The 22894-nt window shown below is 44.4% G+C and overlaps 1 pseudogene across 1 annotated transcript; it reads left to right on the top strand.

Annotated features, from left to right (window-relative positions):
• The first annotated feature begins 10853 nt into the window (after positions 1 to 10853).
• LOC143630581 (uncharacterized) lies at positions 10854 to 11821 on the top strand (annotated as a pseudogene). Its single transcript, XR_013153200.1, has 2 exons — positions 10854 to 11018; positions 11273 to 11821. The product of XR_013153200.1 is annotated as an uncharacterized LOC143630581 (transcript).
• The last annotated feature ends 11073 nt before the right edge of the window (positions 11822 to 22894 follow it).

The following is a 22894-nucleotide window of genomic DNA, read 5'->3' as shown; positions in this document are numbered from 1 at the left end:
AATATTTTTTGATCCTACGAAAGAATCGGATCCATAATTACGCCCAATAACCACCCCGCGACCTGTTCGAAATTTTGCCAGTATTGCCAAAGGGTTATGTTCACAAATCCGGAGAAAAAATTGAGTATGGGTCGAACCGCTGAATCGGATCAGAAATTCGGTCTGGGTGACCTCCAAACAATATTTTATGATCCTACGAAAGAATCGGATCCACAATTATTCCCTATAGACACCCCGCGGGCCGTTCGAAATTTTGACAGTATTGCCAAAGGGGTATGTTCACTGATCCGGAGAAAAAACTGAGTATGGGTCGAACCACTGAATCGGATCCGAAATTCAGTATTGGTGACCTGTATACAATATTTTATGATCCTACGAAAGAATCGGATCCATAATTATGCCCTATAACCACCCCTCGGCCAGTTCGAAATTTTGCCAGTATTGCGAAAGGGGTATGTTCACTGATCCGGAGAAAAAACTGAGTATGGGTCGAACCACTGAATCGGATCCGAAATTCAGTGTTGGTGACCTCCATACAATATTTTTTGATCCTACGAAAGAATTGGATCCATAATTACGCCCTATAACCACCCCGCGGCCAGTTCGAAATTTTGCCAGTATTACCAAAGGGTTATGTTCACAAATCCGGAGAAAAAACTGAGTATGGGTCGAACCACTGAATCGGATCAGAAATTCGGTCTGGGTGACCTCCAAACAATATTTTATGATCCTACGAAAGAATCGGATCCACAATTATTCCCTATACCCACCCCGCGGGACGTTCGAAATTTTGACAGTATTGACAAAGGGATATGTTCACTGATCCGGAGAAAAAACTGAGTATGGGTCGAACCAATGAATCGGATCCGAAATTCAGTATTGGTGACCTCTATACAATGTTTTATGATCCTACGAAAGAATCGGATCCATAATTATGCCCTTTAACCACCCCGCGGCCAGTTCGAAATTTTTCCAGTATTGCCAAAGGGTGTTCACTGATCCGGAGAAAAAACTGAGTATGGGTCGAACCACTGAATCGGATCCAAAATTCAGTGTTGGTGACCTCCATACAATATTTTTTGATCCTACGAAAGAATCGGATCCATAATTACGCCCTAAAACCACCCCGCGGCCAGTTCGAAATTTTGCCAGTATTGCCAAAGGGTTATGTTCACAAATCCGGATAAAAAACTGAGTATGGGTCGAACCACTGTATCGGATGAGATTTTCGATCTTGATGACCTCCATACAATATTTTATGATCCTACCAAAGAATCGTATCCATAATTATGCCCTATAGCCACCCCGCGGGCCGTTCAAAATTTTGCGTGTATTGCCAAAAGGGTATGTTCACTGATCCGGAGAAAAAACTGAGTATGGGTCGAACCACTGAATCGGAACCGAAATTCAGTGTTGGTGACCTCCATACAATATTTTTTGATCCTACGAAAGAATCGGATCCATAATTACGCCCTAAAACCACCCCGCGGCCAGTTCGAAATTTTGCCAGTATTGCCAAAGGGTTATGTTCACAAATCCGGATAAAAAACTGAGTATGGGTCGAACCACTGTATCGGATGAGATTTTCGATCTTGATGACCTCCATACAATATTTTATGATCCTACCAAAGAATCGTATCCATAATTATGCCCTATAGCCACCCCGCGGGCCGTTCAAAATTTTGCGTGTATTGCCAAAAGGGTATGTTCACTGATCCGGAGAAAAAACTGAGTATGGGTCGAACCACTGAATCGGAACCGAAATTCAGTGTTGGTGACCTCCATACAATATTTTTTGATCCTACGAAAGAATCGGATCCATAATTACGCCCCATAACCACCCCGCGGCCAGTTCGAAATTTTGCCAGTATTGCCAAAGGGTTATGTTCACAAATCCGGAGAAAAAACTGAGTATGGGTCGAACCGCTGAATCGGATCAGAAATTCGGTCTGGGTGACCTCCAAACAATATTTTATGATCTTACGAAAGAATCGGATCCACAATTATGCCCTATAGCCACCCCGCGGGCCGTTCGAAATTTTGACTGTATTGCCAAAGGGGTATGTTCACTGATCAGGAGAAAAAACTGAGTATGGGTCGAACCACTGAATCGGATCCGAAATTCAGTATTGGTGACCTCTATACAATCTTTATGATCTTACGAAAGAATCGGATCCATAATTATGCCCTATAACCACCCCGCGGCCAGTTCGAAATTTTGCCAGTATTGCCAAAGGGGTATGTTCACTGATCCGGAGAAAAAACTAAGTATGGGTCGAACCACTGAATCGGATCCGAAATTCAGTGTTGGTGACCTCCATACAATATTTTTTGATCCTACGAAAGAATCGGATCCATAATTACGCCCTATAACCACCCCGCGGCCAGTTCGAAATTTTGCCAGTATTACCAAAGGGTTATGTTCACAAATCCGGAGAAAAAACTGTGTATGGGTCGAACCACTGAATCGGATCAGAAATTCGGTCTGGGTGACCTCCAAACAATATTTTATGATCCTACGAAAGAATCGGATCCACAATTATTCCCTATAGCCACCCCGCGGGCCGTTCGAAAATTTGAGAGTATTGCCAAAGGGGTATGTTCACTGATCCGGAGAAAAAACTGAGTATGGGTCGAACCACTGAATCGGATCCGAAATTCAGTATTGGTGACTTATATACAATATTTTATGATCCTACGAAAGAATCGGATCCATAATTATGCCCTATAACCACCCCGCGGCCAGTTCGAAATTTTGCCAGTATTGCCAAAGGGGTATGTTCACTGATCCGGAGAAAAAACTGAGTATGGGTCGAACCACTGAATCGGATCCGAAATTCAGTGTTGGTGACCTCCATACAATATTTTTTGATCCTACGAAAGAATCGGATCCATAATTACGCCCTATAACCACCCCGCGGCCAGTTCGAAATTTTGCCAGTATTGCCAAAGGGTTATGTTCACAAATCCGGATAAAAAACTGAGTATGGGTCGAACCGCTGTATCGGATGAGATTTTCGATCTTGATGACCTCCATACAATATTTTATGATCCTACGAAAGAATCGTATCCATAATTATGCCCTATAGCCACCCCGCGGGCCGTTCAAAATTTTGCGTGTATTGCCAAAAGGGTATGTTCACTGATCCGGAGAAAAAACTGAGTATGGGTCGAACCACTGAATCGGAACCGAAATTCAGTGTTGGTGACCTCCATACAATATTTTTTGATCCTACGAAAGAATCGGATCCATAATTACGCACCATAACCACCCCGCGGCCAGTTCGAAATTTTGCCAGTATTGTCAAAGGGGTATGTTCACTGATCCGGAGAAAAAACTGAGTATGGGTCGAACCGCTGAATCGGATCAGAAATTCGGTCTTGGTGACCTCCAAACAATATTTTATGATCCTACGCAAGAATCTAATCCACAATTATGCCCTATAGCCACCTCGCGGCCCGTTCGAAATTTTGCCAGTATTGCCAAAGGGGTATGTTCACTGATCCGGAGAAAACACTGAGTATGGGTCGAACCATTGAATCGGATCAGAAACTCGGTCTGGGTGACCTCCAAACAATATTTTATGATCCTACGAAAGAATCGGATTCAAAATTATGGCATATAGCCACCCCGCGGCCCGTTCGAAATTTTGCCAGTATTGCCAAAGGGTATGTTCACTGATCCGGAGAAAAAACTGAGAATGGGTCGAACCACTGAATCGGATAAGAAATTCGGTCTGGGTAACCTCCATACAATATTTTATGATCCTACGAAAGAATCGGATCCACAATTATGCCATATAGCCAACCCGCGGCCCGTTCGAATATTTGCCAGTATTGCCAAAGAGGTATGTTCACTGATCTAGAAAAAAAAACTGAGTATGGGTCGAACCACTTAATCGGATCCGAAATTCAGTGTTGGTGACCTCCATACAATATTTTTTGATCCTACGAAAGAATCGGATCCATAATTACGCCCTATAACCACCCCGCGGCCAGTTCGAAATTTTGCCAGTATTGCCAAAGGGTTATGTTCACAAATCCGGAGAAAAAACTGAGTATGGGTCGAACCACTGTATCGGATGAGATTTTCGATGTTGATGACCTCCATACAATATTTTATGATCCTACGAAAGAATCGTATCCATAATTATGCCCTATAGCCACCCCGCGGGCCGTTCAAAATTTTGTGTGTATTGCCAAAAGGGTATGTTCACTGATCCGGAGAAAAAACTGTGTATGGGTCGAACCACTGAATCGGAACCGAAATTCAGTGTTGGTGACCTCCATACAATATTTTTTGATCCTACGAAAGAATCGGATCCATAATTACGCCCCATAACCACCCCGCGGCCAGTTCGAAATTTTGCCAGTATTGCCAAAGGGTTATGTTCACAAATCCGGAGAAAAAACTGAGTATGGGTCGAACCGCTGAATCGGATCAGAAATTCGGTCTGGGTGACCTCCAAAAATATTTTATGATCCTACGAAAGAATCGGATCCACAATTATGCCCTATAGCCACCCCGCGGGCCGTTCGAAATTTTGACTGTATTGCCAAAGGGGTATGTTCAGTGATCCTAAGAAAAAACTGAGTATGGGTCGAACCACTGAATCGGATCCGAAATTCAGTATTGGTGACCTCTAAACAATATTTTATGATCCTACGAAAGAATCGGATCCATAATTATGCCCTATAACCACCCCGCGGCCAGTTCGAAATTTTGCCAGTATTGCCAAAGGGGTATGTTCACTGATCCGGAGAAAAAACTGAGTATGGGTCGAACCACTGAATCGAAACCGAAATTCAGTGTTGGTGACCTCCATACAATATTTTTTGATCCTACGAAAGAATCGGATCCATAATTACGCCCTATAACCACCCCGCGGCCAGTTCGAAATTTTGCCAGTATTGCCAAAGGGTTATGTTCATAAATCCGGAGAAAAAACTGAGTATGGGTCTAACCACTGAATCGGATCAGAAATTCGGTCTGGGTGACCTCCAAACAATATTTTATGATCCTACGAAAGAATCGGATCCACAATTATTCCCTATAGCCACCCCGCGGGCCGTTCGAAATTTTGACAGTATTGCCAAAGGGGTATGTTCACTGATCCGGAGAAAAAACTGAGTATGGGTCGAACCACTGAATCGGATCCGAAATTCAGTATTGGTGACCTCTATACAATATTTTATGATCCTACGAAAGAATCGGATCCATAATTATGCCCTATAACCATCCCGCGGCCAGTTCGAAATTTTGCCAGTATTGCCAAAGGGGTATGTTCACTGGTCCGGAGAAAAAACTGAGTATGGGTCGAACCACTGAATCGTATCCGAAATTCAGTGTTGGTGACCTCCATACAATATTTTTTGATCCTACGAAAGAATCGGATCCTTAATTACGCCCTATAACCACCCCGCGGCCAGTTCGATATTTTGCCAGTATTGCCAAAGGGTTATGTTCACAAATCCGGAGAAAAAACTGAGTATGGGACGAACCACTGTATCGGATGATATTTTCGATCTTGATGACCTCCATACAATATTTTATGATCCTACGAAAGAATCGTATCCATAATAATGCCCTATAGCCACCCCGCGGGCCGTTCGAAATTTTGCGTGTATTGCCAAAAGGGTATGTTCATTGATCCGGAGAAAAAACTGAGTATGGGTCGAACCACTGAATCGGATTCGAAATTCAGTGTTGGTGACCTCCATACAATATTTTATGATCCTACGAAATAATCGGATCCATAATTATGCCATATAACCACCCCGCGGCCAGTTCGAAATTTTGCTAGTATTACCAAAGGGGTGTGTTCACAAATCCGGAGAAAAAACTGAGTATGGGTCGAACCACTAAATCGGATCAGAAATTCGGTCTTGGTGACCTCCAAACAATATTTTATGATCCTACGAAAGAATCTAATCCACAATTATTCCCTATTGCCACCCCGCGGCCCGTTCGAAATTTTGCCAGTATTGCCAAAGGGGTATGTTCACTGATCCGGAGAAAACACTGAGTATGGGTCGAACCGTTGAATCGGATCAGAAAATCGGTCTGGGTGACCTCCAAACAATATTTTATGATCCTACGAAAGAATCGGATTCAAAATTATGGCATATAGCCACCCCGCGGCCCGTTCGAAATTTTGTCAGTATTGCTAAAGGGGTAGTATACGAGTCGTAGGAAAAACTTTGTATGGGCGGAGCCACTGAATCGGATCATAAATTCGTTCATGCAGACTTCCATACAATATTGTATGACCCTAAGAGGGAATCAGATGAATAATTATGCCCTCACGCCACCCCGTTGCCCGTTCGAAATTTTGACAGTATTGCCAAAGGGGTAGTACACGAGCCGTAGAAAAACAGAGTATGGGTGGAACCACTGAATCGGATAATAAATTTGGTCATGGAGACTGCCATATACTATTTTGTGACCCTGAGAAATAATCGGATCAATAATTATGACCTCACGCCACCCCGCGACCCCTTCGAAATTTTGCCAGTATTGCCAAAGGGGGTAGTACACGAGCCGTAGGAAAAACTGAGTATGGGTGGAACCACTGAATCGGATCATAAATTCAGTCATGGAGACTGCCATACAATATTTTGTGACCCTAATAAAGAATCGTTTCAAAAATTATGCCCTCACGCCACCTCTTGGCCCGTTCGAAATTTCGACAGTTTTGTCAAAGGGGGTAGTACACGAGCCGTAGGAAAACCTAAGTATGGGTCGAACCACTGAATCTGATCATAAATTCGGTCATGGAGACTGTCATGCAATATTTTGTTACCCTAAGAAGGAATCGGATGAATTATTATGCCCTCACGCCACCCTGTGGCCCGTTCGAAATTTTGCCAGTATTGTCAAAGGGTGTAGTACACGAGCCGTAGGAAAAACTAAGTATTGGTGTAACCGCTGAATCGGATCATAAATTCGGTCATGGAGACTGTCATACAATATTTTTTGACCCTAAGTAAGAATCGGATCAATAATTATGCCCTCACGCCACCCCGTAGCCCGTTCGAAATTTTGCCAGTATTGCCAAAGGAGGTAGTACACGAGCCGTAGTTAAAACTGAGTATGGGTGGAACCACTGAATCGGATCATAAATTCAGTCATGGAGACTGCCATATAATATTTTGTGACCCTAAGAAAGAATCGGATCAATAATTATGCCATCACGCCACCCCGTTGCCCGTTCGAAATTTTGTCAGTATTGCCAAAGGGGCTAGTACACGAGTCGTAGGAAAACCTGAGTATGGGTCGAACCACTGAATCGGATCATAAATTCAGTCATGGAGACTGCCATACAATATTTTGTGACCTTAAGAAAGAATCTTTTTAATAATTATGCTCTCACGCCACCTCGTGGCCCGTTCGAAATTTTGTCAGAATTGCTAAAGGGAGGTAGTACACGAGTCTTAGGAAAAACTGTTTATGGGCGAAACCACTGAGTCGGATCATAAATTCGGTCATGCAGACTGTCATACAATATTTTTTTACCCAAAGAAAGAATCGGATGAATAATTATGCCCTCACGCAACTCCGTGGCCTGTTCGAAATTTTGCCAGTATTGCCATTGGGGGTAGTACACGAGCCGTAGGAAAAACTGAGTATGGGTGGAACCACTGAATCGGATCATAAATTCGGTCATGGAGACTGCCATACAATATTTTGTGACCCTAAGAAATAATCGTTTCAATAATTAGGCCCTCACGCCACCTCGTGGCCCGTTCGAAATTTTGCCAGTATTGCTAAAGGGGGTAGTACACGAGTCGCAGGAAAAACCGAGTATGGGCGGAACCACTGAATCGGATCATAAATTCGGTCATGGGGACTACCATACAATATTTTATGACCCTAAGAAATAATCGGATCAATAATTATGCCCTCACGTCACCCCGTGACCCATTCGAAATTTTGCCAGTATTGCCATAGAGGGTAGTACACGAGCCGGAGGAAAAACTCAGTATGGGTCGAACCACTGAATCGGATCAAAAATTCGGTCTTCGAGACTTCCATACAAAATTTTTAACCCTACTAAAGAATCAGATCAATAATTATGCCTTGACACCCCCACCCCCGTGGTCCGTTCAAAATTTTACCAGCGTTGCCAAAGGGGTATGTTCACGAGCCGGAGAAAAAACTGAGTATGGGTCGAACCAATAAATCGGATCAGAAATTCGGTCTTGGAGACTTCCATACAATATTTTATGACTTCGTAAGAATCGGATCAATAATTATACCCTGACGCCACACCGTTTCCCGTACAACATTTTGCTAGTATTGCCAAAGGGTTATGTTCACGAGCTGGAGAAAAAACTGAGTATGGGTCGAACCACTGAATCGAATCAGAAATTCAGTCTTAGAGACTCCCATACAATATTTTATGACCCTAGGAAAGATTCGGATAAATGAAAATGCCCGTTCGAATTTTCCCAGTATTGCCCAAGGGGTATGTTCATGACTCGGCGAAAAAATGAAGTATGGGTCGAACCACTGAATTGGATCATAAAGGGGTATGCACACGACCTGCCCAAAAAACTGCGTATGAGTCGATTCACCGAATTTGATCGTAAATTCGTTCTTGGAGACTTCTCTCGAATATTTTTTGACCCTACTAAAGAATCGGGTTGCTAAAAAGGTCCATGAGCTTTAATGTGGCTCGTTCGAAATTTTGCTACTTCTGAAAAGGGGTATGTACACGACCTGTCCGAAAAACTAAGTATGGGTCGATTCACCAACTCTGATCATAAATTCAGTCTTGAAGACTTGCCTGGAATATTTTATGACCCTACGAAAAATCGGGTCGATGAAAAGGCCCTGGAGCTTTCCCGTGGCTCATTCGAAATTTTGCTACTTCTGACAAGGGGTATGCACACGACCTGTCCGAAAAACTGCGTATGAGTCAATTCACCGAATCTGATCGTAAATTCGGTCTTGGAGACTTCTCTCGAATATTTTATGACCCTACGAAAGAATTGAATCAATGAAAAGTCCCTCGAGCTTTCTCGTGGCTCGTTCGAAATTTTGCTACTTCTAAAAAGGGGTATGCACACGATCTGCTCGAAAAACTGCGTATGAGTCGATTCACCGAATCTGATCATAAATTCGGTCTTGAAGACTTCCATGGAATATTTTATAACCCTACGAAAAATCGGGTCGATGAAAAGGCCCTAGAGCTTTCCCGTGGCTCATTCGAAATTATGCTACTTCTGACAAGGGGTATGCACATGACCTGTCCGAAAAACTGTGTATGAGTCAATTCACCGAATATGATCATTAATTTGGTCTTGGAGACTTTACTCGAATATTTTATGACCCTAGGAATAGATCGAATCAATGAAAAGTCCCTAGAGCTTTATTGTGGCTCGTTCGAAATTTTGCTACTTCTGAAAAGGGGTATGCACACGACCTGCCCAAAAAACTATGTATGAGTCGATTCACCGAATCTGATCATAAATTCGGTCTTGGAGACTTCCCTCGAATATTTTATGACCTTATGAAAAATCGGGTCAATGAAAAGGCCCTGAAGCTTTCCCGTGGCTCGTTCGAAATTTTGCTACTTCTGACAAGGAGTATGCACACGACCTGTCCGAAAAACTGCGTATGAGTCGATTCACCCAATCTGATCATAAATTCGGTTTTGGAGACTTCTCTCGAATATTTTATGACCCTACGAAATAATTGAATCAATGAAAAGTCCCTCTAGCTTTATCGAGGCTCGTTCGAAATTTTGCTACTTCTAAAAAGGGGTATGCACTAGACCTGCCCGAAAAACTGCGTATGAGTTGATTCACCGAATCTGATCATAAATTCAGTCTTGAAGACTTCCCTGGAATATTTTTTGACCCTACGAAAAATCGGGTCAATGAAAAGGCCCTGGAGCTTTCCCGTGGCTCATTCGAAATTTTGCTACTTCTAACTAGGGGTATGAACACGACCTATCCGAAAAACTGCGTATGAGTTGATTCACCGAATCTGATCATAAATTCGGTCTTGGAGACTTCTTGCGAATATTTTATAACCCTACGAAAGAATCGAATCAATGAAATGGCCCTGGAGCTTTCTCGTGGCTCGTTCGAAATTTTGCTACTTCTGAAAAGGGGTATACACACGACGTGTCCGAAAAACTGCATATGAGTCGATTCACCGAATCTGATCACCGTCTTCACTCCATTTACCATATTTCGCTGGGGGGTCATGCTGGATACTTAAAGAGGCGACCCAACCGGAACCTTGAACACTCGACATTATGATGAGTATATCGCCAAAGTCAGGTATGTAGAGAAAGTGACACATCTAGTCGCTGATTCCAATCACACTCACCAACTTATTTAAATATTATATATTTTTTTTGTTAAAATTTTTTTATTGTAATAGGTATATTTGTAACAACAAATTCAATGATATTAATTATATAACTTTGTTAACTTTTGTGTAAATTTAATAATATTATTATTATTATTATTATTATTATTATTATTAATATGTGAATTCATTCAATAGTTGTAGACCTTTTTGAAAACTTTACTGTCTAGTATAAATGTTAATATCTTTTTACAAATTTAAAATGATTTTTTTGAATCACTGTCTAGTCGGCCTGACATAGATACGAATGCAGTCGTTGATCCGACTGCTTTTTGACCCTTAGATTGTCTTCACGATCTAGTCGTCATGTCAGTTTTATGGATACATGTTCGTTTTTTATTGGCTTTACGAACTAGTTGTCTTGGATTATTAAAAAGTCGTCTCGGTTTTTCCATAAAGAACATTTTAAGAACTAAATGTAAATTATAAACCATTTTCTAAAATGGTCCTAAAAGAAATACCCTATTTATTTATTTGATGGCCGCAAAGAAAAGAAAGAAAGAAAGAAAGTAGGTGAGGTGATGGGAGAGATTGAGAAAGTGAAGAACGAGGCGATGGAAATTATGGGATTATTTCAAGCCTTGCCTCGTTTAGTCGTCTTCGACCTCGATTACACTCTTTGGCCCTTCTACTGGTCGGTAATTAGATCACTTTTCTTTTTCTAAACATAGATAGATAGATAGATAGATAGATAGATAGATAGATAGATAGATACTTGGATCAATCAACCAAACCAAATATATAATATGTTAGCAGTTCATCAATTCATTAGCCTTACCTGCTGCTGTTGATCTCCCTAATGCTTATATTTTTATTTATAGGGCTTTTAGCGTTTCAATGGCTTGTACCAACCAACCAATAATGAAACTCATTTGTTTGTTTTTGCAGTGAATGCCTATCCAAGCGCGAGATGCCGTCGATGTATCCTTATGCAAAAGGCATCCTGTATGCACTCAAGGACAAGGGAGTGGGCATGGCCATTGCCTCTAGATCACCCTCCAGAGACATAGCTGAGGCTTTCATCAACAAGCTGGACATTAACCCCTTGTTTCTCACCAAGGAGATCTTTTCCAGCTGGACTCACAAGACCGAACATTTCAAGAAAATCCATGACAAGACTCGCGTGCCGTATGAATCGATGCTCTTCTTTGACGATGAGAGTCGCAACATAGAATCCGTTTCTAAAATGGGAGTCACAAGCTTTTGGTCAACGACGGGGTCACTCTTGGCGCCTTCAGGCAAGGGCTTACGCAGTTTTCTCAACGTCCAAGTTCATCAAAGAAGAAAGATAGGAAAAAGTGAATGAGACCCACACACACAAACTTGCATATTGGATTTGTAAGGTGAATGAATGAAACCATTGCATATTATATTGCTGCTGCTAGTCATTTGAACCCATTACTACTGTATTTGAAAGTTGTACAATATAAACAAACCATTTATGAAAAGTTTTTGCTTGTATTTTTCGTTAACCATGAGAACTTGACCAGGCAATACACTGCTAGCCAACAGGATCAGGTAAATTTGCAGCATTTGTTCAGCAGCTCTTGATGGTTTAGAGTCAGATATTTTTCGCTTTTTTTGTGGTCACTAGTGTGTTTTCTGGATGCACTATGTCCTCAAGTCAAAAAAGAACAAAATCCTATCTAGAGTTATTGTCGATGTAGTAGTTTAGTTTAGAATCGGGGACCCCAGTTGGAAAGTCGGGTTATTTGGGCTACCCAAATATGCGATTATCTAATCACTCATTTATGTTATATCGGTTTTGGGATTAACGTTATGGGTTATGGGTTCAATGAGTTTGTTCTTGAAGAGGTATGCACCCGCCTTAACATCGAGCGGGGCGGGTCAACCCACAAGATATAGACAAGAGGCTTGAAATCAGGATGTCATGAAGACACAAAGCCAAAACCTATGCGCATGGCGCATATCACATATGCTCACGCATATCACATATGTTCACGCATCATATATGCTCACGCATATCACATCTGCGCGTGGCGCATCTGCGTGTGGCACATATCACATATGCTCACGCATATCACATCTGCGCGTGGCGCATCTGCGTGTGGCGCATCACATATGCTCACGCATATTACATATGCTTGCGCATATCACATCTGCGCATGAAACATCTACGCGTGAGAATAAAGAGAAGACCTCGCGCATCCCCAGAAAAGGCACATATCACACATGCACATAATCAACCACGTCCTTATCCAAATCAGGATAAGGACAACCATGATTGTGCTCATCAGACAACCTTCCAGAAGGTATCCTTTAAGAAATAAAGAATATGCTGATGTTGACAGCTGCCAATGAAAGGTGGACAACTCAGCATAACCCATGTGCTACCACGTGATTGCACATGGGTCAGGTGAAATACCTTGGTCAGAGAATAATCAATGAAAAAGCACCAGGTGTCCTAAGGACACATGGCGCGAAGCAATAGGAGGAGGCCAAAAAGGCCCTAATTGGGTCTGAGCCCAATCATTGGAAACCCTAACACTATAAATACCACACCACCTCCACAATGGGAGGTAAGCAAGAAAACACACTCTAAGTCCTTACTCACTTTCAGATTATTATTATCTTCTCCTACAATATCTTATTCTCACACCGGAGGGTTACCCCAAAGAGGACCCCTCTGTCCCTTTCTGAGGGGTAAGTTCATGGTGCTGCTCGTTTTGTAGGTGGAAGAATTCATACTCCGGAAAACCATCGGTGATATAGCACACTCATACCCGAGGAAAGTTGATCGTATACTAGTAAGTCGATCCACGTTTCTTCATTGGCGCGATCACCTGTTACAACGGCAACAAAACCACTATCTCATCAGTTCTCTCTGAAAATCTTCACCATGGTTTCCGGTGTTCGAAACAGCGATCAAGTTCTGGAGGATAATGAGCTTGAGGATGTTAATGAGGGACATCAGTTTCTGAGGGCGCCGCGTGATACTGCGCGCACCACCAGTAACCATCCCTTCATCACAACACCTCATAGCCAGAGTGAAACTCCTTCAGACGATCTCACGTTCCAAAATCTGACTGGTGCAAAACAAAAAGGACCAATGGGTCCGGAAGTTGAAACCAATGACCCTAAAGAATGGCTCATAAACGAACAACGGCGTTTAATGGACAAATACAATGAGCTGGTCAAACACAAAAAGTTAGCCGACTTAACACAAAGGCTCGCATTTGATAAACAAACCATTCAGGGAACAACAAAAAGGGCGCGCGCGCCGGAAGATGGTCACTCTGTTCACACCGAACACGCTGATTTTAGTGATGAGGAAGAAGTGCACAGCATGAGGAAGACGCGAGATACTCATGCAGGAGGTTCACAGCTTCGCGCGCACATGAACATAGCGCCTGGAGCCAAAGTTGATATGGATCTATACACACCGTACAACCCACAAGCGAAAGGGCAAGTGGACGTAACCACACCATATAGGCCAGCCATCTTGGTGAAGCATTCAAAATTCACTGAGCGCATTGCGAAGACTCCCATTCAACACAAAACCAAGATGCCAAGTGGTCTAGGCAAGTACGATGGTACAACAGATCCAGATGATTTCTTACAAGGTTTTTACAACACTGGAAACCTAGAAAGCTGGACGATGCCAACATGGTGTCACATGTTTGCTCACTGCCTCACGGGCGCAGCGCGTGTCTGGTTCGAAAGCTTGCCGACAGGACAAATCGATGGGTTCGAAGAGCTATTGGAGAAGTTCCAGGCTCACTTTGTACAGCAGCGCAGACACACGCGCGACCCCGATGACAAAATGCACTGCGTGCGCAGGAATGATGAAACCATTGAAGACTACATAACTCGTTTCAATCAGGAATCTCTCGCAATTGGAGGTATCACTGAACAACTCTTGCGCGTGGCCTTTATACAAGGTGCGCGCAGTGATCAACTCCGCAGAGCTCTCGTGAGCAGAGATGGCATGCCAACCACTTGGGCTAAGCTTATGGAAGCATCGCGAGTCTTCGCGCGAAATGAAAAACAAATTGCCCAAGACAGAGCAAGAGATAGAGGGCATCAAACAGAAGCACCACGCAACAATGAAAGGAGGGGCAAACAAAACTCCGTATGGTCCAGGTTGCAACAAACCAATTATTCTCCCGCAGAAAAACAAGCGCAACAAAGTTCACCCCAGCCCCAAAAAGACATTCGTAATCGCGGAGAAGGTGACAAGAGGGAAGGCGGCAGAGAGCCTAACAGACCTCTACCAAGAATATGGACTCCCCTCACCAAAACGCCTTCGCAAGTGTTAAGCACAGAGAATGTCCAGTTTAAAAGCCCTAAGCCATTGCTCCATAAGGGACCACCAAACAGTGGCAAGTATTGTGAGTTCCACAAGTCCACAGGGCACAACACCGATGCGTGCCACCATTTGAAGGATGCGATTGAAAGAGATGTGAAATCAGGCAAGTTGGCTCACCTGGTGAAAAACCCAAGACCAGAGAATGAACAACCAGACGGAGCCTCAGCCAGTAAAAAATTCAAAAGAATCTGTGTAGCGGAAGGCGGAAGGCAAGGGCAAAGATCGAGGAAGAGAAGCGCGCAAGTCCAAGGGGATTGGCGCGAGCAACAAGTAATCTTCCCAAGAATCAAAGGAGGCCCGTCTATCAGCAGTCCTCTAGTCATCACTGCACACATCGCTCATTATGAGGTGTCAAAAGTCCTGGTGGACACCGGCAGTGAATCAGACATCATATATGAGCAATGTTTCAGGAAGTTGGATCCAGCAGACCAAGCAAGGCTCGAAATTGTGAATGCACCAATCTCGGGTGTCTCAAACGAAATTATTCACCCCCTAGGTCAGATACAATTCGAACTAACTATGGGGGATGAGAAACACAAGCGAGCTGAAATTGTCAACTTCTTGGTCTTGCCCACCACTTCATGCCATAATATGATCTTGGGTAGAGGAACAATTGCCCAATTCAATGCCATACCGTCACCAGCGCACGGCGCGTTGGGGTTCCCAACACCAACAGGAGTAACATTTGTATACCGAGATCATTTGTGCGCAGTAACAAGTATACCGCGAGAAGGGAGAATGAAGCTTCCAATGGCAAACAACGCGCCAGAGGAATGGATTCTCAACCCAAAATTCCCAGAACAAACAATCACAATTGGAGCTACGATATCAGATGACACAAGGGTGAGAATGAAAAGATTGCTCACAACGTATATATCGGTCTTCGCGTGGCAACATTCTGATATTACTGGGGTTCCGCGAGACCTGGCGCAGCATTCTCTCAACACATTCAAGTCTGTAGAGCCAATTGCTCAAAAGAAAAGAGTCATGGGGGATTAGAAGGCAAAGGCCATGAATGAGCAAGTAGAAGATCTACTGCGCGCAAATATCATCCGCCCAATACGATACCAAACATGGGTAGCCAATCCTGTGATGGTAAAGAAGAGCAATGGGTCATGGAGAATGTGCATTGATTTCAAGGACCTCAACAAAGCGTGTCCAAAAGATTGTTACCCCCTCCCAAACATTGACGCGAAGGTGGACTCTGTGGCGCCATTTAAGCTCAAATGTTTCCTGGATGCCTATAAGGGCTATCACCAAATTCAAATGGCACCACAAGATGAGGACAAGACTGCCTTCAGAACTGACAAGGGTGTTTTCTGTTACACAAAAATGCCCTTTGGTTTGAAGAATGCAGGAGCCACTTACCAAAGACTCATGGATGCAATTTTCAACGAGCAGATTGGAAAAAACTTAGAAGTCTACGTGGATGATTTGGTGATTAAAAGCAGGGAGGAAAAACAAATGCTCAAAGACATCAAAGAAACCCTTCGGCGCCTAAAGGAAGTAAACATGAAGCTCAACCCGAGCAAATGCACATTCGGCGTGGAAGAAGGGAAATTTCTCGGCGTAATGGTCACCAAGGATGGTTTCAAGGTGAACCCAGAGAAGGTGGAGGCTATCCTCGGCATGCCCTCACCATCCACCATGAAGGAAGTTCAAAAGTTGAATGGTAGATTGGTATCAATTAACAGGTTCCTAGCAAACCATGCAAGCAAATCTACCCCATTCATTAACACATTGAGAAATTGCTTAAAGAAAAGCCAATTCAAGTGGACGCCTGAGGCCGAGCAAGCTTTCAATGAGATAAAAGAATGTCTGATAAATCTGCCTGCGCTCACAGCTCCACTTCCTGGTGAAACTTTAACGTTGTACCTGTCAGCAGGAGAGCGCGCCATTGCGCAGTATTACTGGTGGATCGCAAAGGAATCTAAACACCAATTTATTATGTAAGTCGGGTGCTGACAGATCCTGAGACGCGCTACACCATCATAGAAAAGTTAGTTTTATAACTAACGCATGCGTCGCGCAAGCTTCACAGATATTTCAATGGTCATCCTATTGAAGTCCTGACTGGTTACAACATCCAGCAAGTCTTGCGGCGTCCCGCGCACTCAGGAAGGCTGACAAAATGGGCGCTGGTATTAGGAGAGCACACGATCGCCTATAAGCCTCGTCCAGCAATCAAGGGACAAGTCTTAGCTGATTTCATCGCAGAAATCCCTGAAGGAAAAGTTGAAGAGGCTCAGCGCGAATTAGACCCTCCGCAAGCCAATAATGAAGAAAACGTTTGGAGATTATTCACTGACGGAGCTTCAAACAACGAAGGGTCCGGCGCAGGCCTCAAGCTGGTGGATCCAGAAAATCATGAGTATACTTACGCAATCAGGTTGGATTTCAAGAGCACCAACAATGAAGCTGAGTATGAAGCCCTGCTGGCTGGTTTGCGCATCGCGCACAAGTTCGGAGTCAAAAAGCTAGAGGCTCATGTCGATTCATACTTGGTAGCAGCACAGGTCAATGGCCTTTATGATGCCAAGGAGAACACTATGCCTCTGTATTTAGAGCAGGCGAAGAAACTCATCGAGCAATTTGACTTCTTCAGAATCATACACATTCCGCGCAGTGAAAATAAGTCTGCCGACGCGCTGAGCAAGATGGCATCAACCAGCTTCGATCACTTTGGCAAATATGTCAGGGTGGAAGTAATGAGCAACCCGTCGGTGGGAGCGAAGTCTGTCCTTGTAATTCATACAACACCTTCATCATGGATAACTCCAATAATGGAATTCTTGAAGGAGGGAAAGGTACCGGACGATCGCGCACAGGCGAGGAAGATAAGACACAAGTCGCAGAACTACGAACTGCTTGATGGTACGTTATATCGACGCTCTTATCTTGGACCGCTCATGAAATGCCTGGATGCTGAGGAAGCAAGCTATGTGATCAGTGAGATACACGAAGGAATCTGTGGAATACATGCTGGCCCGCGCATGGTGGTTGCCAAGGCAATGAACGCAGGTTACTATTGGCTAGGCATGTACTTGGACACGTTAAAAGAGATCCAAAAATGCAAAGCGTGTCAGAGCTATGCGCCAAACACCATGCGGCCAAAGAACAACTTGATTCCGGTGACCTCCGCATGGCCTTTCCACAAATGGGCAATCGATATTGTGGGTCCCTTACCACAAGCGCAAGGGCGGTTAAAATTTTTGGTAGTGGCAGTAGATTATTTCACAAAATGGGTTGAAGCCAAGCCACTGGCAAAAATCACAGCCGAGGCAATGAAGCAATTTATTTGGAGCCACATCATATGCCGTTTTGGCCTACCCATGGAAATTGTGAGCGACAATGGCAAACAATTCACAGACAAGAAGATATCCAGTTGGCTCAAAGAATTGCGCATCAACCAGGTCTTCACTTCAGTATACCACCCTCAAAGGAATGGCCAAGTGGAACGCGCGAACCAAAGCTTGCTGAATGGGCTGAAGAAAAGGTTGGAGGGAGAATCCCATTCATGGGTCGAGGAGCTACCTAATGTCCTGTGGGCGCACAGGACATTAAGCAAAACCAGCAATGGCGAATCCCCGTTCAGCCTAACCTATGGAACGGAGGCTATGATTCCAGCAGAGATTGGATGCCCATCCTATAGAGTGCTCATGATCAGTAAAAAAGACAACGAGCAAGAAAGGAGGTTGGATCTCAACTTACTTGAAGGGCGCAGAGAGGCGGCTATCATCAGTGAAGCCAAATACAAGAAAAAACTAGAAAAATATTACAATCAGCGTGTGAAAGAATGCCACTTCAAGAAGAATGATTTTGTCCTTCGGAACAATGAAGCTAGTCGCGCGATACCCCCGGGAAAGATGTCCCCCAACTGGGAGGGACCTTATCAAGTCTCGGAAGAATTGGGAAAAGGCGCATACGCTTTAAAAGATTTGGATGGAAAGAAGATCCCGCGCACATGGAACGCAGCACAGCTTAGAAAATGTTTCATGTAAAAGTTGTCAAGTTTGTAATCAAGGCCCTTTAAGCCACTATGAATAATGATGCGCGCTATTTTCTCTTAATGTGTGTTCTATTACCTTTTGCATACATGTTTCACACTTCCCTTTATTAATTTTGAGCAATATGACAACATTGTATTGACATCAAACTAAAAATAAAACGAAGTAAAACATACATGCGCGAGCTTCAAGCTCAAACGCGTTAACAAGTTTTAACTCTAAAACGTCAGGGCCTTAGCCCAATAATATGAGCCTTAGCTCAAATTACTCACAACATCCATCCTACAGGCTGCGCAGCTAGACCATAAAAGTACCTAAGCACAACTAAGGCAAAGCACAAGCCAAAACATAGTTGTTAAGGTCTCAGGTCGAGGTCGCGCATGGGATTATAATGGATATCAGAGTAACACATACTAACACGTAAAGGCTAAAAAACTCATTCATAATTCCCTATAATAAATGCGCGATAACGTCGCGCAAAGGAGGAATAATGAAGTGCCAAGGCACGTGTCAGCATATTCAGAATATTGCAAAATAACTTGAAATGTGACAACTGTTAAGGATTAAATAAAATAATTTCCTTACAGCCTTGTCCAAGTTTCAATGTGTAAGCATACCTTATATTCAACAAGCATAAACATGCAATATAAAGAGATGAATTGGGAATGCGCAAGATGCGAATAAGGGAAAAACAAAATTTCATTCCAAAACATAGAAGTTTACAAATTTACAAAATGATGAGATAAAAACTACAAACAAAAAAAAAAAAAAACATGAAGGGCTTTTCAAGTCTCTATATCAACATCGGCCTCTTCATCGTCCTCATCATTACCTCCTCCCTCAGCATCTGGCGCAGCCCGCTCCTCGTCATCTCCAAACTTACCATAATCAAGCTGTTCGTCTTGAATGGAGTCGTCTTCTATCACGATAGTGTCAGGAGTAGGTCCTTTGGCCACGCCAGAGCCGCTAGCAGAGGCAGCATTGCCCGCGCCATCATCGCTGCCACCAGTCCCCTCACATTCGTCAAGTAATTTCTTTAGCGCGCCAAGATCGGGCTGGTCAGCAAGCGCGGCTATCTGCAAGTCACAAGGAAAAGTATGAGTACAAAAGATTAGGAAAATAAGCCAAGGTAAACTCATTAAGGTTAAAATACCTGCTCAAGGATGGGAATCGGAGTATTCAAGTACTTCTCCCCCACCTCGGCCATGTCAGCGCAGACAACGTCGAGCTGATAAGGGTAGTCGGATGGATTCTTCTTCAGCATGCCATATTCATAGCCATCCTTAAACCCTTCAGCTCGACCCACCAAGCACGATGCAGCATTGCAATCCATCACAAGGGTCTGAAACTCGTCTGAGTATTTCATCGCATAAGCGCAACGAGTCACACCCTGTGAAACTAGCCATTGACGATCCTGCGCGAGGGAAGAAACAGACGTCTCAAGAGTAGGAATCTGAGAGTTTAACAACTCAACAGTTTCCTTGGTTTGTTTTAGCTCTTCTCTGTCAGACGCTGATGCCGCCAAGGCTTCATTCCTTTCTACTCGCGCAGCATCGAGCCCTTCTCTCTCAGACGTTGCTGCCGCCAAGGCTTCATCCTTTTCTGCTCGCGCAGCATCGAGCTCTTTCTTCAGGCGCGCAACCTCACTCTCTAATAAAGATTTGTCAGTGTTAGCCTGCGCAAGAGTTTGATCACGCGCCTCTGCCTCCAACTCCAAGTCACGCGCTCGACACGCGTACCTGGCCACATCCGTTTCTGCCGCTTGCAGCATCTCCCGCGCAGCCTGCAGCTCATGCCCGCGCTTCACAAAGGCAGCGTTGGCACTTGCTCGGTTCTCGCTAAGTTCTGCTTGGAGTTTCTCAGCTCTCTCTCGAGCGTCAGAAAGATTCCAAGCAGAAATCTTAGCCTCTTGCTTGGCCTCCGCAAGGGCATCTCGCACTTTTATATAATCATTCGAAGCTCTTGGGAGGCAGCAAAGAACGCAGACCCAGCAAAAAGGTGGTCGTTGAGCAAGTCCACGCGAGCGCGGTCCTCCTGAAACCTCCTTTCAGCCGGAGGAACAGAGTGAGCCCAGAAGTCTTCACACACGCCCATGGATTGAAATGAGCTATCTTCAGTAATATTCCAGCTCGGGCGGTATATGTGATCGGCTTCCTGCAAACACAAAGAAACGTAAAAGAAACGTTTTAGTTATCTAGACACTAATTTGGAAGTCCGCACAGCGGAGAAAAACAAACTTATACCTGCGGAGAACCGGCAGAAAAGTCAGCGCCAGCTGGTGAGCTCCTGCCTGCCCCACGAGAAGAAGGCTGCGCCGCGAAATCTCGTGGCGCTATAGGGCTTGCGCGGCCACCATCGGAATCTTCAAAATTGACCTCATCATCCTCTGTAACAGGTCTTTTCTCCTGCGACTTGGAAAAATCAAAAACAGTCTCACGAGGAGGGCTGCGCGCAGGGGGAGGTGAGGGAGGCCTTGACGCCGTTAGATCAGCACGTAAAATAGTCTCCTGCTCCTTAGTAATCCCAATGAGAGGAGATTCAGTGCTTGTTGGAGCAGGAGCAGAACTAACGGCGCCGGCGCCGGCAGTGCCGCCAGCAGCTTGTGTGCCAGCTATAATTCCTATGAAAAAACCAACAAGGAGAAATGATTCATGACTTGATCTAAAGAAAAAAATCAGAAAATCAAAGCGCAATAAATACCTTGGCGCACCGCCGTCCGCGAATTGAGCATCGCCATGAAGTCCATTTTCCCCCTTTTCGAGGGTAAAACAAGGGACTTCAAAGCAACCTTCGGCGCAGCCTCGGTACCTTGCTGCGCCTGAGGTTGAGCCACCAAAGTCGCCGGCTCTACAAACATTTGAGTGAGCAAAGCTCATTAATAACTCTATCGGAATCACGCTCATAAAACCACAAAATATAAACAAAGTATACCTGTTGGAGAAGATGAAACAGCAGGCGCAGCGCCGCTTCCCTTGTCCGCCGCGCGAAGAGATGAGGTGGCAGCACCATACCTCGTGTGGACGGGAGGATTGCCCACACCTCGAGGCAAAGAAGACGAGGAAAACTTGGAGGTAAATCCCTTGGTTTTCTCAAGTCCCTTCGCTTGGGTAGGAGGAAGATTCTGGGCAACAGGGGCATCATTTTTCTTCTGTTTTTTACTGGCCCCTGCGCCAGTTTTGCCTTTAGCGTTGCGCTTGAGTTGTGGCGCCTCAGCTGCTTCCTCCTCCACCTCCTCTTCCGCAAGCTCCAACTCATAGTTCTCGAGCGCATCTACAATACGTGCGACAGAAATGTTAACCAAATTTGGTATTCTAAAGGCATAAGCATAAGTACAAAGGCTTACCAGGCGCATCGCTGTCAAAGCAAAATTCTAAATCGACAGGGATGAACATATCATCGAAGCGATCGGGGAAAGCAACTTCCCCAGCGCTCAGCGCGACAGAGCCGCCCTCCATATGCTCGTCATAGGCGGCATGGACGTATTCCTTGCTTACTGCATAAAACAAGACAAATGATATCAGCAAAGCGAATTATATTCGCGCAGAAATAATGCAATGAGCTAATAACTCACCTAAGCCATCAACTTGGACGACAGGCTCAGTTGCGCTGTCGGTCCACCTCTTGCTCATACCAACCCCCACCAGCGCCTCCTTGCAAATATTCTTGGCGGGGGATGGTTCAGCAGTTAACTTGTTAACCCATGTGCCCGTTGGGTTCTTAAGAACATTCTCATCCGCGGGCGCAGAAGTGATCGCGCGCATGGTCATGCGGATGGGAATCACACCAGCCTTAATATAAAAAAAATTTTCAGACCAGTCATGAAGGCTTTTGAAGGAAACAGTGCAGCACTTAACCTTCTGACTGCGCGGTATGAATGAGAACCAAGAATCTTGGATTTTTGGCTTGTAAAAATATTGAAAGCGCCGAGGGGTGGGCTCCTCGCGCTGAGCTTTGCACATGAACTCAAAATGAGTCATGCGCACTAGTCCACAAGGATGGACTTGGGATATGTGAATCCCATAAAACTGAAGGAGCGCACCCATAAACCTTGTCATCGGGAGACGAAGGTTACAGTGAGTGAAAAAGTGAGAGTATAAAGAGATATAGCCGGTGGGCGGATCTGCCGCCGTTTGCCCGGCCGCCGGGAGTAGACAGCTGTACTCAGGGAGAAAA

This window comes from Bidens hawaiensis, unplaced genomic scaffold, assembly GCF_021521415.1.
Source record: "Bidens hawaiensis isolate Kalapana, Puna unplaced genomic scaffold, B.hawaiensis_p1.1 tig00005770_1, whole genome shotgun sequence".
Classification (NCBI taxonomy): domain Eukaryota; kingdom Viridiplantae; phylum Streptophyta; class Magnoliopsida; order Asterales; family Asteraceae; genus Bidens; species Bidens hawaiensis.
Note: the sequence above shows the minus strand (reverse complement) of the source record. Positions and strands in the feature narration are given on the sequence as shown.